This window comes from Phaethon aethereus (assembly GCF_964289735.1).
Source record: "Phaethon aethereus genome assembly, chromosome: Z".
In the NCBI taxonomy this organism is placed as follows: Eukaryota; Metazoa; Chordata; class Aves; order Phaethontiformes; family Phaethontidae; genus Phaethon; species Phaethon aethereus.
The window spans coordinates 2,930,003-2,952,271 of record NC_138577.1 but is presented as its reverse complement, the minus strand read 5'-3'; the positions used below and the strand labels follow the sequence as shown (position 1 = coordinate 2,952,271).

At 45.9% G+C, this 22,269-nt stretch overlaps 1 protein-coding gene across 1 annotated transcript in view; it reads left to right on the top strand.

Moving 5' to 3' along the window:
• DCC (DCC netrin 1 receptor) overlaps window positions 1-22,269 on the top strand; it is a 593,712-nt gene that overhangs the window by 82,713 nt on the left and 488,730 nt on the right.

Here is a 22,269-nt window from a genome sequence, read left to right as displayed (position 1 = left end):
AAGTATTGTGCAAAACCCAAACATTACTGATTTTTGCTGTTGTTTTATGTTTGCATTCAGAAAATGGGATGCCCTTTCCCTTAAAAAGAAGTTGGTTCCCAACTTTTGAGCATAACGGAATAGGAGGGGAGAGGAGAAATAGCTTAGATAGATGCAGCCGCTTCCTTACCATGGAAGAAAAGCTTGTATTTGAGTGCATAATACTGGCAATGTATCCTAGATAATGCAGACTGTGTATTTTTAAAGTGCTACTGCTTAGATACAATTACAAACAGTTTATCTTTTGGCAGAATTGTATAGTTGTCAGGGTGCCTGTTTGCGTAATTCGTAACATTTAAGACAATTGAATGGATATGCCATGTGTAAAGGCTTTGACTGAGCAGAGTTTCTGAACCTTCAAAAAGCGACAGAAATTTTCTATTAAGGACAAAGTTGATGAATCCTGAAGGTAGGAATTGACTGTGTGGGCTATTGGCTGTTAATAATCGGTTTTCTATACGGATTTATGTCGCAGTGGTGGGGCGTGAGACGTATCTCACCTTTGTGCTCTCTGAGAGTGGGAGGTGGCTTGGGAACGTTCAGTTGGCAGCTAGGTCCCGAATTTGGCTCCGCTGTCGTGCAAGTATAGAGCGCCAGCTGATGTCAGTTCTCCGTGTGCATATTTAATTTAGCAGTCTACAGCAAAGCAGGGGATCTGATAAATTTTTTATTAAATTACAGAAGGAAAAAATTTTGTGTGCGTGGAGCAAAGCAGAGGATTAGTTTTTGCTAGGACGGCTGTGCCCCGCTCAGCCTATCCTGTCTGACCTTAGCGCTGTCTGGAGACTGGAGTATGGGATTTGATTTGTAAAGGTCTGAGATCTTGGGAAAACTCCAGCAGAGCATTTAAACACATACATAGTCTCATTAAAACAATCTGTTCAGATGTGGAAATGAATTTGCCATGTTATCCTTGTCCCTGGGCTAAATACTCCTCTCCTACATAATAGTAAGAACGTAGACTCGGGAGCAGAGTCAATTATCGACGGACACGCTGTCCCCGGGGAAGCGAGGGGGTGTGGAGCTACCGAGAAAGCAGGAGGGCAGATGTCCTTTGATTAATGGGACACCCCATGTATTTTGGGCATCTGGCAGGCAGGCAGATCGTCACTGCTGCTGCTGAGGGACTGCGGCCCCGGTCGATGCCATAATTGCCTGGCCCATGGGCTACCACCCGGCCGCTTGCCCCTGCTGGAGGGGGAGCGGGAGGGCATGGCCGGCCCTGGTGCCGCGGCAGGCAGCAATCCGTCCCGCGCTCCCGAGGGTGCAGCGGGCGCCTCTTCTTCGTGCCGGGCAATGCCCTCAGCTCATGAGTCGCTCGCTGTTGTGGTCAGTCAAAAAGATGGTTAAAAATGGGAATTCCCTGGACTTGGCCATCGCGCAGCTCATAGGATACAGAGTCGCATGTCAGCATTTATTCACCTGAGAAAAAAGTTGACCCAGACGTGGTCCTCTGAGGGAGCCGTTCCCCAAGGCACCACTTGCAGCCAACATCGGACCAGGAGAAGTCCACAAGCACACCTGGGCGCAGGTGAGGGACATGAACTGCGGAAAGACGGCGTTGTACGGCATCGCTGCACAACAGTTCCCAGTTCTTCCCATTGCTTTCCTAACGCAGGTGAGTTTTGGTCCCCGTAAGGAAAACGACTCCCTTGTAGTTAACTAAAATGCCACTTCAAACAGCAGGAGGAAGGACACTATTTTCTCTGGCTCCTTTGTTGCCTGAGTGAAAAGCTGGGGAAGATAGATGGGTCACTCTGCATACGAAAGGTGCGCAATTACCCTATTTCCAATTTTTCTCTTAAAACATAACACACACAGGAAAAAAGTGCAGTTGCAGCTTGGTAACAGATATGTCAGCATTTACTTTAAAACTCTAAACATTAGCAGGTATTTTAAAATTTGAGCAGTGGGGTATTAACCTCCCAGTATTATGTATATGGAATTACTTAAGCCATTGTCTTTTGTTAGCTGGCTCATAACTACCCACATTTTAGTATTCACATAATTAAATTTTATAAGTAAATAGTAGAGTGATCTTTAGTTTTTTGTGGTAAAAAACATCTTTGCTCATTCAAGTGATGTATATATATTTTTATACGTATATGACTCGGGGCACATTGTGTTACATAATGGAATATATTTTTGTATTCTAGGAAATGGTCCTATTTTCCTTAAATTCAGAAACGCCAGGATTTAAATCCCAGCAGACCTCCTGCTGTTCCTTTGTAGTGCATGCCCCGTGGGCAGGAGAGCCTCTGAGCCACGGCCGAGGGCGAAATAAATGGGGAGGACACCGGTGGTCTCGGCCGGGACGGCCGCACCGCCGCTGCGAGCGCTCTCGGGGGTCTCCTGGAGCAGGACCCCACATCTGCCAGCGCCAGGCCGGGTCGCTGGCCCCCGGGGCTGCCGGCAGCTGCCCGCAGGTGCGGGGCCGGCGCGGGGCCACGCTGCGCAGTCGGACACACACAATAGACGCATCTTGTCGATGGGAGGAGGTAGTTTTTTAAGCGGTCCCCAGGGGAGCCTGGCGACACAATGGCTACCTAAAGAAGCCATAGGGGCTTTATATGAGAAAAAGAAGCATCTGTTTAAGGTCTAGTCCTTGGAGTGGCTCTATTCATCCTGCTGGAGTTGGACTTCTCCTTTTTAATTGCCCCTCACGCTGTTTAGCAGGAATGTAACACTTTCTGAAAGGGAAAAGCAAGGGAAGTTGATTTTTTTTTTTCTTTTCCTGAGCTTGTTTCCAAGAGTTTCCTGCTCCTTGACTGCCTGCTGCTGTGCCCGATGGCTGTCTAATACCGAGCTAACAGGAGGAACACTGCGACGATGTCCGGAGCAATTGTATTTCTTTCTTGGCTGTCTCTGAACTGTGTAGCTGGCTCTGTAGCTGGCAAGGTTGGGGCTGGTGGGACACAGCTCTGTGCTGCTCCTGCCACCTTGCAGGAGGAGCGGGAGTCGAGGTGGTGGTCCTAAGCAAGGATCTGGTTTTCTTTGAATCTTCTCCCTGCTGATACCCCTTAGTTCTCTTCCCACCATCTCCCTGAGCTCCTTCTTTGCCAGCCCCATCACCCTTAGGACATACCCCATGTGCACAAGGGGGATAACTGATGCTGAGCCATTACACCAAAGCACTGCTGCTTCCCGAGCAAGTTTAGGGTGAGCAAGGAGGCTCCCTGGGACCACCCTGGTCTAAATGATCTGGACAGGCTGGATCGATGGGCTGAGGTCAGTTGTATGAGGTTTAACAAGGCCAAGTGCTGGGTCCTGCACTGGGGTCACAACAACCCCATGCAACGCTACAGGCTTGGGGAGGAGTGGCTGGAGAGCAGCCCAGCAGAAAGGGACCTGGGGGTGCTGGTTGACAGCCGGCTGAACATGAGCCGGCAGTGTGCCCAGGTGGCCAAGAAGGCCAACAGCGTCCTGGCCTGTATCAGGAATAGTGTGGCCAGCAGGAGTAGGGAAATGATCATGCCCCTGTACTCGGCACTGGTGAGGCCACATCTTGAATCCTGTGTTCAGTTTTGGGCCCCTCACTACAAGAAGGATGTTGAGGTCTCCCACAGCATTCTCCTGGAGAAACTGGCGGCTCGTGGCTTAGACAGGTTTACTCTTCGCTGGGTGAGGAACTGGCTGGATGGCCGAGCCCAGAGAGTTGTGGTGAATGGCGTTAAATCTGGCTGGCGGCCGGTCACGAGTGGTGTTCCCCAGGGCTCGGTTCTGGGACCGGTCTTGTTCAATATCTTCATAGATGATCTGGATGAGGGAATTGAGTGCTCCCTCAGTAAGTTTGCAGATGACACCAAGCTGAGTGGGAGTGTTGATCTGCTGGAGGGTAGGAGGGCTCTGCAGAGGGATCTGGACAGGCTGGATCGATGGGCAGAGGCCAACTGTATGAGGTTTCATAAGGCCAAGTGCAGGGTCCTGCACTTTGGCCACAACAACCCCATGCAATGCTACAAGCTTGGGCAGGAGTGGCTGGAGAGCAGCCCGGCGGAAAGGGACCTGGGGGTGCTGGTTGACAGCCGGCTGAATATGAGCCGGCAGTGTGCCCAGGTGGCCAAGAAGGCCAACAGCCTCCTGGCCTGTATCAGGAATAGTGTGGCCAGCAGGAGTAGGGAAGTGATTGTGCCCCTGTACTCGGCACTGGTGAGGCCGCACCTTGAATCCTGTGTTCAGTTTTGGGCCCCTCACTAAGAAGGATGTTGAGGTGCTGGAGCGTGTCCAGAGAAGGGCAACGAAGCTGGTGAGGGGTCTGGAGCACAAGTCTTATGAGGAGCGGCTGAGGGAACTGGGGTTGTTTAGTCTGGAGAAGAGGAGGCTGAGGGGAGACCTCATCGCTCTCTACAACTACCTGAAAGGGGGTTGTGGCGACGAGGGTGTTGGTCTCTTCTCCCAAGTAACTAGTGATAGGACAAGAGGAAATGGCCTCAAGTTGCGCCAGGGGAGGTTTAGATTGGATATTAGGAAAAATTTCTTCACTGAGAGGGTGGTCAGGCATTGGAACAGGCTGCCCAGGGAGGTGGTGGAGTCGCCATCCCTGGAAGTGTTCAAAAAACGTGTGGATGTGGCGCTTCAGGACATGGTTTAGGGGACATGGTGGTTCTGGATTAACGGTTGGACTTGATGATCTTAAAGGTCCTTTCCAACCTAGTGATTCTGTGATTCTGTGATTCTGTGAGGTGCTGGAGCATGTCCAGAGAAGGGCAACGGAGCTGGTGAGGGGTCTGGAGAACAACGCTTACGAGGAGCGGCTGAGGGAACTGGAGGTGTTTAGTCTGGAGAAGAGGAAGCTGAAGGGAGACCCCATCGCTCTCTACGACTGCCTGAAAGGGGGTTGTGGTGAGGTGGGTGTTGGTCTCTTCTCCCAAGTAACCAGCGATAGGATGAGAGGAAACGGCCTCAAGTTGCACCAGGGGAGGTTTAGATTGGATATTAGGAAAAATTTCTTCACCGAGAGAGTGGTCAGGCATTGGAACAGGCTGCCCAGGGAAGTGGTGGAGTTGCCATCTCTGGAAGTGTTCAAAAAACGTGTGGACGTGGCACTTCAGGACATGGTTTAGGGGGCATGGTGGTGTTGTGTTGATGGTTGGGCTTGATGGTCTTGAAGGTCTTTTCCAACCTTAATGATTCTGTGATTCTGTGAAATAGGTCTTCACCTTAAAACTCCTCTCTGGGTTCCCAGGGTGGCTGGTGGAGACAAAGCATCACCACCCTGCCTGGTGCTGAGGGAGGGTGGGTGCTGGAGATCTCCTGGGCCTTGTGGGCATGACAGGGGGTTTCTCCCACCCCAGCTTCCCCCTCGCTTCCTGCCCCTTTGAATTGCCTTGTGTTCAGAGGCTTGAAAGCCCTTTAAAGGTCTATGGAAGGGTGCGCCTTGCAGTGTATTGACATTAAAGAAATGTTAATTCCCATTTGCATTGTATCCGTGGAGCTCCACAATTTGGGCTGAAAAACAGCTCTGAAAACTTCTCCTATTGCACACAAAAGTGTCAACCAACAGGGTGTGCTGGTGGCTGATGTGCAGCACTATAGGTTTGCCTTCCCCAAAACAGCGTTTCCTATGACCAGCACTGTCGCACTAAACAAGGAAAATTTAATAGTGGAAGAGAAGTGCAGAGTTAGAGAAGTTTTCCTGAGTCACATAACAGACCAGCCTGAGGACTTTTCTATCTTCTAGTGTCTCCTTCAGTATTTTGTATTTCTCCTACGTACGCTGACTTCTCACCATGATTGGCATATTCCTAAACCATTTCATTTTAGTTCTGTACATCCTGTGAAATACTGCACGAGCTCAGACCTCTGTGAGAAAGCTGTGTCGCTGTATTGTGTTTCCCACACCACCATGGTTAAATAGAATATTTAAATAGAATATATCCCTTACACTTCGCTAGGAGATAAGAATATTCTTCTCTAGTGCATGCTGTGGAATGCTGTTTTAAGTATTTAATTTGCATTTTTGTTCCAAGTAATAATAATTTAAAAAAAACACCCTATGAACAAAGGAGTTGCTTGACAACAAGAATTTCTTAGCGCTTTAAAGCATGCTGAGAGTGTAGCGAACATATTTATTGCTGACAAAGCAAAACAAAGAGCTAAGCACACACTTTGTGTTGAGGTTTATCTGTTTGCAACAGGGGCTTGGGGTTTTTTGGCCCTTTGGGTGCTTTTTAAGTCAATTGGCACATGATCCTTCCTCAAAACAAGCTCTGGGGTTCTGCAAAGTTATTTTTTTTGTTAGCCCTAGGTACTGACCAAATGGCTTAGCAGTTACCGTTAAATGAGGAGGGATTAAGGGGGCATGCATACACTTCTCCAACTGTCCTTTTGACTCCTTGCCTAAACGAAGTGCTGTTTCCTTGATGGCACTATTTAACACCTTAAACTGAGAATGGAAGTTCTTCAGCTAATTGGAGATGGACACTGGCACGAATGGCCTCAATCCGTTTACGCTCTCATTAACATGCAAATTGAGGTTTCTTCTATCACCAACGGGCTTGTTCCAACAAACAAGGAAGAGTTGAACTAAGCAGGGCTAATCTCACTGCCCAAATTAGCAGCCTCGGAGCATGCCTCTTGGAGTTGGCCTGGAGATCAGATGCGAGTCCTAATGAAGAGTATAAAAAATTTATTGCCTAAACTTCAAAGGCATCAGTTCAGAGTGAAAACAAGAATATGTTGTCCTTGTGACCTTCCAAAGATGTTTTTATCATGGTTCTTGCTCGGTGTTGGCATGTGCGTGGTGGGCATTCACAAACCCACAACACTGTTCTGCTCGAGTTTAGCAGGATTGGGAGTTAATCCAGGGATGTGAAAAGCTTTGTGGTTTTATTTACAGCGTAGTTATTGCCAATACTGAAGAAAGCCTGGCTGTTTACCCCTGCAAATACAGAGCATATTTTTAGCCCTCGGAAATGAGCCCTTGGAGGTGCGATGTGGGGAGGCAGCCTGTCCCATCCAGGGGTGCCCCTCGCAGCTGTGGGCGTCAGACCCCCTTCTCTGACCACTTGCATTGCCTTTGATAGACCAGGTCTCTCAAACCTAAGAAGTTCTCATGGGTTTCATGAGTTGGGGCACGTTTGTCACCTCTTTGTACATAAGGCTTTTATCCAGAAGGATGTCAGGGAGTTTCATGCATCTTGGGATAACCCTTTGCTTTTCCTTAGCACAAGGGCTCTCCAACAGCACGAATTTATATCACATTTAGTCTGAATAACTTGCTGTAGCTCGTTGGAGCAGCTCCCTCTGCTGTAACAGGTAAAGACCGAGAGCACACCTGCTGGGTATGGAGCGGTGGCCTTGATTTAGGGTTATCCCTTCAGCCCATTAGGTTTGCCCTTACTCCAAAGTCTCTTCATTTCTTGATTTTAGTAGGGCTGGATCTTGTTTTCACTTAGGAGCAACAGATGTGTATCTTTTCTCCCTTATGACATTGTAAACCGTGAGTAACTAATGGGTCCTCGACACCGCGTACGCTGATGAGGCTGGTGCAGGCCGTGTGAAAGCAGTTTTGGCAGCACCCCGCGTCTCACTGCTTTGGGAGCCACCGAGAGCTTCACAATCTTGAAAACTTCAGTAGTCTCAAAACTGCTTGTATTCATCTGACCTCTTCGACTTAGGGAAGCAATAGAACAATTTTGTCTGAGGAAGTAATGCAGTTACAGCCTTTGAGATGATGCTGGGAAGGTTTAGGACTAATCTCATTGAATCTTCAGGAGGGCTGACAGCTGGAGCCCAGCCTTGTGCGAGGGAGGGAACTTAAGCAGGAAAAAATTGCTTCAACTTTCCATAGTTAAATCCTAATAGGCTTAGTAGGAGAAAATAAAAGCAATTTGTTTAATGTTACACTCGTTTAAATGAAAAAGAAACAAGTGGGGACAGAGAAAAAGAGGTCCAGCCTTTAAAATTAGCCAGTGTTTCACGCCTTTTTCTCCTCACCGTCCTCATTTGCTGATTTCAGGCTTGTCAAAAGCATCAGTTTGGGCCTTCAGTCTTGTGACGGCAATGAATTTTCATGGCAGCCCACGTGGCCTCTCGACACGGGGCATCAGCCAGGTCTCCTTCGCCGACGGGGCTTGGCCGGCGCTGGGGCACAGAGGGGCCGTGGCCACCCCCTGCCCCGTGCTGGCGTGGGAGAGGCTGAATTAAATTTCAAAAAATGAAAACAAGCGGAAAATTCAACTTGTCTGGGGTGACGGGGGGAGGATGGCTTGCTGCCGCGCTTGTCAAGTGCACGTCTCTGATGGCTCTTCTTGATTGGCTTCAGCTTCTGTCATTATAACCTGACCCGGCTCCCTTAATTTGTCTTTGTGACAAAAATTGCTATGCAAAATAATGATGTTGCTCCCCTTAATTAATCTGGGAGAGATAGCCCTGCTCGGAGTGGGTAAATCTGAGTTCATGGTCAAGGTTGTATTTGTTGCCAAGAGATCATGTGGGTTTTCATGCTGGTTTGTTTGTTATTTAAAATAAATACCTAGAACAAAATGGCATTTTTGCTTTATGGTGATTGCAAGCAAAATAAAACCAAATTATTAGCAGTGAGGTTAGGTATTTTGATAGAAAACTACTGGAGGTTTTAATCAGAGCAGAAAACAAAAGGCCTAACAGTAAATAGTGGTTGTCATTGATCAACAGTTATTATTACTGTGCCTGTTAATAACTGCTTCCCATTTTCCTACCAAGAATCATTAATGCAAACTTAACTTTTAAAGCATATTCTATTTCCAACAAGGTTTTCTTTCAGAAATAATGCAAATTCTGCGGAAACCTGCAAACCCTGGAGAGAGCCTCATCTTCTGCAGCTGCAATGGCACTTTTTTTGCCCTGCTCAGTGGGAATGAGAAATAACTTGCACCAGCTTTGGGGCAGGGGAGGCACAGCCTGTCTCTGAGTTTGCTTTCTTTCGTTGAGGCCACTACACATAACTAATAGCAGAGTTAGGTGGTTATGAAACGCTGCTTTTCTGGTAGTAGAGAAACATAAAATGAAATATTTGTCCTTTGAAGTTAATGGTTTTTTTGCCATTAACCTCAGTGACAGTAAGGTTTTTTTCTACGGCACTTATTTTAAAACTCATTCATTCCTTCTCTTCTTTCACATTGTAATGAAGAAAAATGCCACTTAGCTACTAAATCTCTATCATACTTGCTTTGGAAGAAAGGACCGTGCATTTAACATTGCTTGAGTACAGCCTCCTGCAGGGCAGTAGGATACTAAAATTCAAAAAAACCTTCCAAAATACCTGCTTGTTTTCCTCGCTTGGGCCCTCCAGTTCCAGTGCTGCTGCGAAACGCCGAAGCGTGATGCGAATTTCAAAAGAAAATCTTGAGAAAAAATACTTGCGGTCAGCAAGCAATTAACATGCACAGATTTTTTCAGAGGGGGACTAATTCTTTCCTTTCTAGTTCATAACCATTTAGCAAGCTGTGTTATAAGAAAGCAATGTTGCTGCTTCTACCCGTTATAATTGACAGTCATTATCCTCAATTCCACAGCGCTTCAAATAGAAACCGAGTACTCCGAGGAAGATGAAAAACTGCTGGGTCCACAGCCAAGTTGTGAGACAGTAATTAATGATCTCCATACGCATCTCCCGAAGCAATAGCACTTGGGGCTCCAAAGAGACTTTGTCTCTCAAGCTGAGAGAGTTGTATCACTACTTGCATAAAATCCTTCCTTGAGTACCCAGCGATAAGTTATTCAGCACTGCAGAAGGCACTCCCTGCCCTGATTTATTATTGAACTGCTTTTAGAAGGTTCTGTGAACATTAAATTCACAGGTTTCATGACCTCCAAGCGCTAAGGGTCCTTGGTTGTTTGCCCCAAAATTAGCAGTAGTTGTTACCTCGACCTGCCCTGTGTTGAGTAGATACTGGAGAGTTGGTTTGTTCTCCAGAGGCACTGGGATGTTGTGGTTCGGCTTGTGCCCAGTCCTGCTAAGCCCGGTGTGCCTCCATCCACGTGAAGGTGGCTTGTAGACATGGCAAATGTATGCAAGCTGTTTTGCTCTGTTATTTGGTCGTTGTGCAGTGTGGTGTGGTCAGGGCAATACTATTTTCATCCTCTGGTTGAAGCACATCTGGCTACATGAGAGAAGAACAGTGCTGTGCACAGTCCCTAGGTACCTTCAGAGGCAACGATGGGGCCACTGCCGGCCTTGCACTGCTGTCATCTGGTCTTTCCACATGGGGGGTCATGGCACGGTAAACATGCAAGGTGTTTTCCCTCTCACCCTAGAAAGCTGCTGGTAGAATTGTAGGGAGTGCTGTTTGTGGCTGGATGTGGTTGTGTTTATGCAGAGACGCTGCAGAAATCACAGGTTGATGGGAGCTGCCTTACTCCTCTAGTGCAGGAGTCGCATCTTGCTTGTTTTCTTGAACTACTTTGACAGAAATCAAAATTTCACTGATTTTAGAGTTTTCCCTTGTGAAATCCAGACATGCATTTGCTGGTATTTCAGTAAAACTGTCAGAGACACGAGCATCCTTTGAACAGTCCTCACGATGCTTTGTACGCCCCGATGGAAGGGAAGAACAAATGACAGTACCAAAATGGGACTTTTTCAGCTCCAGATGTGCAAGGTCACTTTTCACATGCCATTGATGTTAGCACTAAAAGGATCCTGCGGTATCACTGGCAGTGGAAATTTATAAATTTGTTCCATTTTTTACTTGCTTTCTTAGTTTTAGGTTACCTTAACCCTGAAAAGCAACTTTGCAGTGGCAATTTGGAAGGCAATTTTTGCTGATCGCCATAGCTCCCATGTCACACTGGCTGCTTACAAGCTCAGACTCGCTTATCCTGTCCGTCCTGATTGCTCAGAGCAGATTCTTTGCAGCTTGAACACCATCGTTGGTGATGAAGATGCACAGCAGACGTCATTACTTTTGGTGCCCATATCTTCTTTACTGGTGGATCGTTCTGCTCTTTTCCTGGGCTGACTCTCAGCAGTCCTTGCTTTGGGGAAGTCTTACTATGATAAATATAATTACTGGAAGGGACAGCCGTGATAAGCATTTACCCAGAGCCCATTAAAGTTAGAAAAAGCTTCCTTTGGGCTCCTGGGATGAGACCAGGACAGTGCCCAGTTAGTACTTGTGCAGCAGGATGGTGCTGTGTGGGACAGCACTGGCTGCAGCGTGCCAGTGCTGGGAATGAGGCAACCATAGTCACTCAGGTTGGACTGCAAAATTATTTTCCAGAAGTGCATGGTTGGATCCAATCTGTCTTCAGGAAATGCTGAAAAATAACCTTATTTTCAGAAATGCTTTCCCACTGTTGGAAGACGTGACACTCGCAACACAGCTTGGTTTTCCATCTTCCACAGAAGACCATAAACCAAATAACGGGACAAATTAACAATGCCAGCCCAAAGGCAGTTTAATTTGCACCTCCTGCCGTCCAGAAAAAACACTTTTCAAGAATTCAGGTCAACTACAGCTTATAGTTTGGCTAAGAAGCACAGTTAGAGATGGCACATAGGATGTAGAAAATACTCAAACACACACATTATTTTAAAGGCTTTAAATGTTTAATTTTTACATCTTCCATGAAACTTTTCAGTATTTCATTTTGAGCAGCACTTTCTGTTTAATGGGAAAAAATGTCAAACATAAAGGTTAAATAAATTCAATTTGTAATGAAATATGCAATTCTGGGTGAAACAGAGCAGTGCCCCTCAATGCAAAATAAATGTTTGAGGGACAGCAGTGGGAGGAGCTCATTCAGCAAAATGCTTCCACGCTTTTCACTTCAGTTTTATCAGAACGGCTTTTTTTCCTGTAATTTAAAAAATTTTCCCAGCAAAAACTGAGGAATCTGTTCCCTGGCCATCTCCGGGGCTGGCAAGAGGTGCACGCCGTGGCACGGTGTGCTGAGCACTAACATCTTCGACCCAGCTCTCCCCACGACCTGGACTTCATATTCTTCTCCTGCTAATTCCAAAATTATGTTTGCAAAGATTTTTTTTTCCTCCCATAACTAATCCATTAAGCCAGAGCTCAAGGATAAATAGCGACAACATGCTCTGTTAGCTTGAATTTGATCTTTGCTGTCCTAACATGCCCCCAGTGGAAAATCGATAGAAGAAGTAGAGAGGAGCACGAGAGACCCCCCAGCGTGGTGGGGAGTGCCTGTGTCTTCACCGCCTTTTGTTGTTCCAACTATCCATAAACTCTGTGTCATGTTTCTGGAATATTATAATTGCTGTTAGTCAGCATTCATGTTCTTGGGTACATGTTTTGAATGGAAGAAACAAAAAGGATTATGGTCTTTTCATCGCTTGCTGTTAATTAATTACAGAGTAGGACTGGTTCAACAGTTCAACACGTGAGCTATTGTGTAGACTTCATGCAAAAGTCCTTTACAGTGCAATGGAAAATAACTTCTTAATTCTTGTAGCCTTTACTGTTAAATATACCCCTGCACAGAAGTCCGTACTTCACAATTTAATAATGTATATTAATTAAATTCCCCGTGTTTTCAGTAAGTCAAACGTCTGCACAAACTTAAGTAATTTTCTGCAGATGCTTTCTGGCGTCAGCCCCATCAGCTTGCTTTAGCAGCTTCCCACCGAGGTGGTTTTATTGGTGAGTTTTACCCCTGCTTCAGCATCACAGTGACTGATCCCTCAGTATTTTGAAATGCCCATCGCTGTCATCGGGACTCCAGCCCCGTTATTTCTGCGACACCAAAGCACTACAGGTGTGCATTAGGTATCCATTCAGGTGACGGGACATGGCAGTCGGCTGTCAGGGCGGTGAATCACTGAGGACACTGACTCAAGACTGGGGAGCACTTTATTATAATTAGGGCACTGCCCATTAAGCTCCCTCACTGGAAAGACAAGAATTAGGAGGAGAAGGGCTGTTAGGAAGGTTTCCAGGCAAAGAATCCCTACCAAGAGACCAAGAGCAATTGGAAGAGAAAATTTTCTGGCTACCTTTCCCTGTTGGTGGAATATATTTCTTATTTGCTCCCAACTGGGATTTTTTCCTCTCTCTCTGTCTCCTTATTTGTCTCCGGGTTAGTTATTTTTTTCAGCAGTAAAAATTCACAGGGCTCTACCTACAAAAAGGGGAGGCTCACAGCGGCTAAAGGCAGAGATCGCTTCTTGTGGGGCATACGGAGAGGAAGGGAAGGAGGTAACAACCTGCTCCTTCCACCTCATCCTGCCTTCCACTGATTTCCATTTCTCCCAGTCGCCTCTCTAGATTTATATCACCAGATACATATACATGAGAATCATTTATAGTCTTATCAAGCATATCCAGTCAGTCAAATATGATGGAGTTTCTTTATTCCTACTCTAACAAGCACTGTAGCTGGAGGTGCCTAAAATCCGGAGGAGAGCCAGAATCTGCACTTGCTGTGCGTAGTGCCATTTAATTTTTCAGGCTGGAAATTAATTTCCAGTAGGCTATATGCAATCATGGAGTGTCACCTCAACAGATAAGTCCCCAGAGTCTTAAGAAGCATCCTTTACACACCCTTTCTCTAACGGTCTGTTGGGACCAGCGATGTTTTCTTCGCAAGCGCATGTGCCGTGTCTCCCCTTTGCAGGGGATGCCGCGCAGCAGGAACCGTGTCGGCGTAACCACCCGCAGGAGCACTGGAGGTTCCACCTTGGCCATGCACCAGCCCAGCCAGCTCCCCCTGTGCAACCCTGCAGCAGGGATCACTTGCCTTTGGAGACACATCTCTGCATCCTAAGAGACAGCAGCTTATCCTCTCATTAAAAACCCCAAACGACCAACCAAAGCAAACAAAATCCTTTTGAGTTTCTGCATGCCAGAAAATCAAGTAGTCCCCTCCACAGGTCTTTCTGTGTCAGCGCTGATGGGGAAACGTGAGAGACTTCAAAATACGCTCAACAGGCTTAAACATTAGCTTTTAACATCTCCAAATTTCTAGCAACATCTAGGAAGAAAATTAACCTTCAAACAGAAATAAATAGCAGTCAGACTTCGAGCTTCTCCTGTTTACCTTTTATATTCTCTTTTACTTTATTTTCTCTTTCACTGTATTAATCTCTTCACTTTCAGGTCTGTCCAGAAGCTTTGACAAGTACAAAAGTTACCGGTTTTGAATTATTTCTAGACTTGCCAGAATTGAGGAAATCTCATGATAACTTTGTTTATACAAAAATTTTGGCTAGGCTGTGTAGGTAAATGCTGCATAACAGGTAGGGATTAGATAAATGTCTAAAAGATTCCTGTGTTTAGGAGTTTGAGACCTGAGGCTGTTCATGCTGTATATAAAAAAATCCCAAAGCTTGTGGTATCTCAGCTGTGTTGATAGCTAGGGATGATTTTGGAGCCTAATTTTTACTCTGTGTACTGAACTTCACAAGTGGGATAAGAAATGGAAATAGCAATCCCTCTTTGTGGACCAGTATATAGGCACAGCACACAACACAGCATTTCAATGCACACGTGTATTGGCCAGGGCAAAATAAATATTGGCTATAGAAATCATGAAGTTGTCTAAGGAATCTAATCTAAGGAATGTCTAATGTCATGAAGTTGTCTAAGGATGTCAGAAACCGTGTCAACCGAAAGCATGGGCAGCATTTGCCTGGTGGTCGCTGGCTCTGTGTCCATGGTTCGGCACAACTTTCACCGGGATAAACCCTCCCAGATTGGGCGTCTCCGTCTATTTAACATAAGTTGTGGTTAAGCTTTTCTGTGCCCCTTGTGGGATCCTGAGAGCTTAAGACATGATAGTACTTTTTTTTTTTTTTTTTTCTTAAAATCAAAGCCCTGAAAAAGGAGGCACCGGGGACGGGGCGCTGGAGGGATGTGGAGCTGAGGCCTCGTGTTGCATGACCTGAGATGCAGGAGAAAGGCACATGTGGGAATGAGCATCCAAGGCATTCCGACGTAGTGTTGGAGGATTTTGGAGGTAGTCAGGGGAAAAAAAAGGTTGGGGGTTTTTTGGGTTTTTTTTTTTACCCTAGTGCTTGTCGGCAGTGATCTTTGGAGCAATTTATCTGCATATCCACCACCAGACTTCACCCCGGAGGGAGTGTCCCCCAGTGAAACGGAATCTCTGCAATGTGGCTGACCAGGGCCAGGGAATAAACCCAGGAGCTGTGGTAGTTAATGGCATATAAATCCCCATCATATGCACGAAAGCCTGCTAGAACTGGCAGAGCAGACTAGCTGCAGCAAACTAGCCTGAGCTGTAAAGTAACAATTGGTAGAAAATATGGGGAAAATCTCATTTTACTCTGTACTGGATGGACCAGTAACACCAATGATACGGTGCCTTCAGCAGTTAAAGATATGGGCAGTATTAAATACAGATTATGGAGCATAATGCAGCAAAGAAAAATCATTTTCAATTTAGGAAAATTTTGTGCTATGTGATTCTGCAAGACTCTGACCCCAGCGTACCAGATATTAAATCACTCCCTGATTATTCCTATTTCAGAGCACGCAGAAATTTCAAAAGGGGTTGTGCTAAAACCTCCTTTGCATTCGGCAGAGCAGGACCCATCCACCGGCGGGCAGGAAGGCAGCTCTTCCCCGGGGTCTGACCAGACAAGCGTGAAGGTGCACGTCAGTGGGGCCAGTCCCCAAGGCTCTGGGACCTTTCCTTGTTCGATCCTGGAGGAAAAAATCCTGTATTTTGCTCTTTAATCATGGTGCAACGTGTGAGGACTAATGTTTTTCCTGCCTCACCCACCGTCCCGTGCCAGTTAGCTGGGCTAATAAGCGAAGACGCGTTGAAAGCCCGTTTCGCTCTGGGTGTCGCTGGCCTGTGGCAGCTCGCCTGCCAGCCCTGCCCCTCCGAGGGTCGTTAGTGCCCCTCCGGGGCTGCCTTCCAGCCGTGGCCACGTCCTGCTGCAGGGACACAGCAGGCACCTGTACCCCGTCGAAGCCAAACCCAATGTTTTTGTCCGCTTCAGAGTGGCCACGTTAGTGCAAAGTTGCTGAAAAGGTCTTATCTTGGCCTTCCACAGGTTGAGAAGATGCTTTTGTGGGTAGAGGTGGCTCTGGTTGAAATACATGGGCTGTTAAGTGAAAATACAAGGGCTGCATATTCTGTCTGTGGTAATTAGTTGCCGCCATAAGGGTAACACTTCCATTCTTTCAGAGTACTGGATATAGAGACATATTTTTCTTGAGGACAATGTTTCTTTGGAAGAAAAGAGCTTTCATTTAGAAGAAGTTAAGTCTAGCTATCTTGTCTTAGTAACTACTCAGATACACACTGTCATAAATGAGTCCAGAATCATCCCCAAAGGGAGGTGATTCAAAGAGCAGTTTCAGCCTGGAGAACCTGAGATCTATGGATTACCCCCATCCAACACCAAATGCTTGTATGTATATATCCAAAAGCAAAAAATATAATTCAAGTAATCTCACGTTTTCCACTATCCTAGATGAGATTCTAAATTACCAGATTTTATGAATTAAATTATTTTTCTTCTTTCTTTCTTTCCTGTGTTGGTCATGGATCCTTGGACTTGAAAATGTTCTATAATAGTTTCATTTAAAAATCATACTTTTTAGTGAGAATTTTTTATATTGATACATTCATACTATCATATAAAAAGCATTTTCTAATGGGGAAAAAAAAAATCTAATACTGTTCAGGATACTTGTCTGGTGACCAGCCATGCTACAGTACCAGTGGCTGCACTTGGTGGCACGTCCAGCTTTTGTAGCCTGGATGAAACAAGGCCATTCCGTAACTGCAGTGCGACCAAAGTTGAGATGGGCTCTGTGGGCCCACTCGGTGCTCTAAATTTTAACTAACTTACCTCTGTGCCTGCTGAGAATGGTCTGGTAGTCAAGGACATCACCATGATTATATTTGTACTCTTTGTATTATTTTTATTGCCTGGCAAAGGACCAAAAGAAGATAGACTTCGTAGAAAATTTGTTTCCACACTGGATATTCTATGTTTGAATAAGTAAAGCCGCTGGAGGAGTCCTATGTCCATCATCTCTTGATGGTGCCACGTACTGTTTGTGCTGCTCATGAGAAGCAGGAGCTGGGTTTTCATTTCCAGCCGCCGGCCGTGCACCCTCCCTCGAGGCACTAGAAGCCATGCAGTCTTCTCTTCTGTCTACGTATTTTGGCCACCAAAGGATGCAGATGCAGTAAAAATACACTCATTTCTAAAGCTTTTGGGGTTCTGCAGCTGATTTGCAGAAAAGCAAGCAGTTTTGTCAAGGCTCCATTGCAAAATACATGCTCAATACCTACTTATTCTGTACATGCATTTGTTGTGGTTGCATATGCTGCTCAGGTATATATTTAGAAGCAGCCAACAGTTAGGTGTCCCATTTAGCTGGGAAATCTTATGCACAGATGCCCTATGCCTGTAAGTGTGTGTATATATATGTATTGCAGCACTTTCAGTACCTTTTTAAAATTGCTCTAATGTAGTCATTATTTCCTAGTACTTCAAATATTTCAAAGGAGTCTCAAGTTGAATAGATACACGAACTGTAAAAATAATAATTGCATTCTCTGTTCATCCTTGTGCATGCACAAGTTTTCAGATTCGTGCTTTTGTGCTTTGAAATCTCAGTCTTGTGTACGAAGATGGATAGTCATTCATGCAGTTCAGTCATTTCGTTGTCTACGAAACATGCATCCAGAAAAAAATTAAAGGGAAGTTTTTTAGAAACAAATTCAGTCTGGTTGCAAACATTGTTTTGTGAAAAGCTGTTTCAACAGCGCCCTTTGCAGTTTCTGTATCTGCTGGGAAATTCGGCAAGTCGGGAATTAAGATACCAAAGCATGGCAGAAGTAGATCAAGACGGGTATGCGAGGCTCAAAAAACCATAGCCTGTAGACAGGTGAGAGTATCTTGCCACAGAACCGGGGTGTAGATTTACTGATCTGCCAGGAATCCCTTCCAACCCAAATAATCAGTGATAGTCTGACCAGATTATTTATTGATGACCCCTTTCCCATTTCTACAGCAGAGGTATTACGTTTTGCATCTTTCATTCTTTTTTTTTTTTTCTTTTTATTAATGAGACTCTCGATACCGTTGCTATAACATCACTTGTTTCAGCCCATTGTTTTTCCCATACACTTTGGTAGTTAGCTATAATATTGTTATGCCTCTTAGGATATGTAAGATTGATGAGGAAAGTGGGTATTGCTTTCTTCTGTGATTTGCATACTGAATTATGAGGGTCATCGCTTCTTCCGTGGAAGCATTTCCTTTTAGCAGTGATATTTACTGCAATTCATTTAGGAAACCAATAGCTCTAATTTTTTAGAGTGAGGTGTGGGGTTCTGACCGCATGACTCTAATTAAATTCAGTAGGAAACTTTTCAATAATTAAAACATTTGTCATTGGAGTTGCACCTCCATCGCGGAGGGAGCAAAAAAACTAATTAAGAAGAATTCTGATTCACTGAACTCTTGCACACCATTAGACCACTGATTAGCAGAGTTACAGCAGTGCGAGCGAGCAAAACCCTCTTACCCCGCTCTGTGCTGCCAGAGATAGGGATGAAAGGATAAAGTGAAGGCTAAAAAGGAGAGGACAGCTATTCCGACTACATTGACATTTATATATGAGCTAACCTGAATAAACTAATCATTTTGTGGAATACAAGACAGTGAATATTTAGCTGGATTGGTTATGAGGAGCACAGAACCGGGAGCTTATTTAGATTATATGCACTTAATAAGTCTAACTGGCCTTCCAAGTTTTCCTCGGACTGTTATTAGAGTGATAAAATTAAGGTGGTGATATTTAATTGGAAAGACTAAACACATCTTTACTCTTACTCTAGTATTTCTACTTAAGGATACGTAACGTTAGAGGAGACTGGACAAATCTTGTTTACCTGGGAAGGCATGCAATGGAGTAACAGTTTTGTTCTTGCTGTGAAGGTGTGAGCCTCTTAATTCATGCAAGAGGTGACATTTTCACCGCCAGTCGAAATGGCTTGTTTTACATTTGTACCAGAAGATGAGCAGAGTGGTTTTAAAACCTTGTTAACCTCTCATGTAGGAGCACATTTCTGTTTCAGAATAATAATAACATGTTATCCTCGATCCTTGGGAAGGCTGCAGAAATCCCAGGGAAAGAAAAAGACCGTCTCTTTTCCAGGCAGGTGATGGTTGGAGGGTGTGATGGGAAGATGCGTGGAGCCAAGGCAGCAGGTCGCCTTGTGTAGCCCCAGCGAGTTGCCAGTGTTTTTTTCTAAGAACTCAGTGAATTTGGTCTCTTGGGACCAAATTTCTGAGGTTTTAGAGCCCATGAAGTGATGACAAATAAATAAGTGTATCTGTAGGTATGAGGTTGAACATTACTCCCCTCTCCACCCTCAAACGTTTCCAGGTGCTTTGGATTTTACACTTTCTTGGGGTAGCAGATCGCAGCTTATTACGTTTGCTGGGAGATGGATTATACAAGCACAGACCCAAATCTCCTAACTGTGTTCGTTTGGCATGTCTTTGGACTGCTTATTAAACATGAAACCCCACTGCCTGCCAACTCTAATGGTTGCCCCTTCCCCCCAGGGGCTTCAACGGCAGAAGAAATCCTTTTGTAGTTCCGTAACCAGTCAAGGGTTCCTTCATTTCTATGCCAAGTCTGGCTACGACTCCTTTTTTTTCATCGATACTCTGTGAAACACTTGAAAACCAGTCTGATATCTTCCGTGAACTTTCTACATCTCGTGAAGCCCGTGCAGGAGGAAGGAGCATCTGCCCCGTGCCTTTCTGGGAAAATACTGCCGGCTTTGATTCCAGCCTGTCCCGGCGAAGGTATGCCACAGTCAGAGCATCGCTGCAGCCGTCATTGCGGTAATAACTTGAAAAATATAAGCTGGAATGATGACACGTGTCATCTCTGCATCGCTGGGGAAGACCTGCCTGAAAACGACCCACATCTTCTAACAACCCGGACTGACAAATCTAAAGCTCTGTGATCATCTTCTCTCTGTGACCTTATCAGGGGCCATTTTTTCCCCCTTTATGACTTCCTTTTATCATAAATTGAAGCCATTAATGCTGCTTTTTATACATACATTTATTCTGAACGCTGCAAATATTTTGACAAGGTATTATTCTTTCACAAGGTTTCTGTAAATACGATTAGAGTAGATATAACTCAGAATGATGGTGGTCCTTCCAAGATTTTCTAGACTTCCCGTGGGTGCTGTTTAGTCCTTTAATTGCTTACTAATGTAAAAATATCATTGTTAGTATAGTATAAATCATGACAATTTTGTCCCACAAGAGGCTAAGAGCAGCTCAAGATGCCGTAATTAAGATATACTAATAGATCCAGCAATTTATATGACAGCAGCTTTTAACGAGGTTGAAAAATGGTATTACTCATATTGTACCGGAGGCAGAAAAGACAAAGAAGAGTAGTCACTGTTCGCCACAACCGGGTGGTTATCCGAGTTTCAATACTTGTGGGGGACATCATCTGGGAACCCTTAAAGCTGCACATAGTGGAATTTTCTGAATATACCCCGTGCGTCTGGCTTTGTAAGTCTCGGATATTCTTTATTAGGTGCATTGAAGAATTTGCACTGGGACCTCCTGAACTATGTCAAAATTATTCTGGATATCTCCTTATAGGATTAGAAAATGTAAGCCTTGTGATCTGCCTGAGGATTTAAGATCATTTGCGTCCCTATCAGGGAAGTTTCGCCCAGCACCAAGAAGTGAGTCTCTTGCCGCGGGAGCAGAGAAGGAGGCGAGGAGGGGGCTGGCGTCTGCCGGCAGCCTTGCAGGGCTCTGCTCCCAAACTCACCCCCGTACCTGACAGCAGAGGCTGACCACAGTTCCTGGCCCTGCGATAGCACGTTTCTTTGTCTCAAAGTGAGCAGGGAAACGCGGGAGAAGAGCACGTGTGGAAATTATGCCTCTTTTGCCCGAGGCCAACAGGCCCGCGGCCGATCGCTGTTTGTGCTCTGTGCCCCTCAGGCGCGGGTTTAAGATGGTGCCTTAGGCAGGAGAGCCCCAGCCCCTCCCCAGGAACCAGAAAGCTCCAGGAGTTTGGGAAGCTGAAGCGATTCCCGGTGCTGTCCTGGAGCAGCAGAGCCGGGCCGTGGCCTCTGTCTCTGGGCCGTGGCCTCTGTCCCCAGGCCGTGCCCTGGCCCGCAGACCCAGCGGGGAGCCGAACTGCCATGTGCCGTGCAGGGAGCCCCGGAGCGTCCCGGGAGCCGGGCTGAGGTTTGCGGGGTGCCTCACGCTGGGGTGTGCGTGTCTCAAGTGGGGCTTAGGAGCCAGTATCCGAAATAGATATTAAACCCGCAAAGACTCAGGGCACTAGGAGCCTCTATTGCCCAAATCTCTGCAGATTTCTAAGGGCTGGACAGATTGTCGCTGGCATCACAACTACAAATTGCTTTTGTAGTGTACCTTAAAGTGGCATTTTATAAAAATCTATTAACAATTCCTGGAGCAGCTGTGGGACTCCCTTTTCTTGCCTTCTCTGAAAGAGGACTACAGCTACGCTGCAGCTCTCATCCCCTCCGGACCATCAAGTCTTGACATTTTCTGTGCGAAGCTGAACGACTTCAAAACGTGGCTGGCGAGGAGCCCTCACCCTTCTTAGGCATCTCGGTCCGAGCGGCAGCCTGAGGCCTGGGGATGCTGCTGGCACCAGGGACTCGCCCACCCAGCTTGGGTGACCTCCCCCCTCCAAGCAATACGCCTTAATCACTTAGATGTTTTTATGGCTTTCTCTAGCCTGAACGATGGGGTTTATGGCGCATTGTTGAATTCGTTAATCACCATGAAAATATTTTATGACAATGAAGGTGGTAAAACACTGGCGTTGCACGAGGTAGCAGTAAATTCGGGGCTGTAAGAGCGACTACGGAGAGTTGTATACTTTCGTCGATGCCTCCCTGGGCGATGCTCTCAGTCTGTGTACCAATAAGAGCAATTCTATAACTTAAAAGCAGTGGGAGTGAAGCGACTAAGTGAACGGTGAATCTCTGACTCGGGACATCAGTCCTGTAAAAGCTCATTAAGAAGCGCTCTATAGTTTCAAGGCAAGGACTGCAAACTCGACAAGGTTTTATTTTATGAAGAAATGGCTGGATTTTCTCTTTGGTTTCTGGGGTAAATGAAACCAGCCCAGCCAAAAAGAAACCCTGGCGTGATGGAGATGATTTCTGTGGTCGAGACTGTCGCGTGGCCACATGCATTTCGGTCAGCAGGAGCACAGGGCAGCGCCAGGATGGGGCTGTCTGATGAAGATGCTTTTGCAGCCGCGTCCC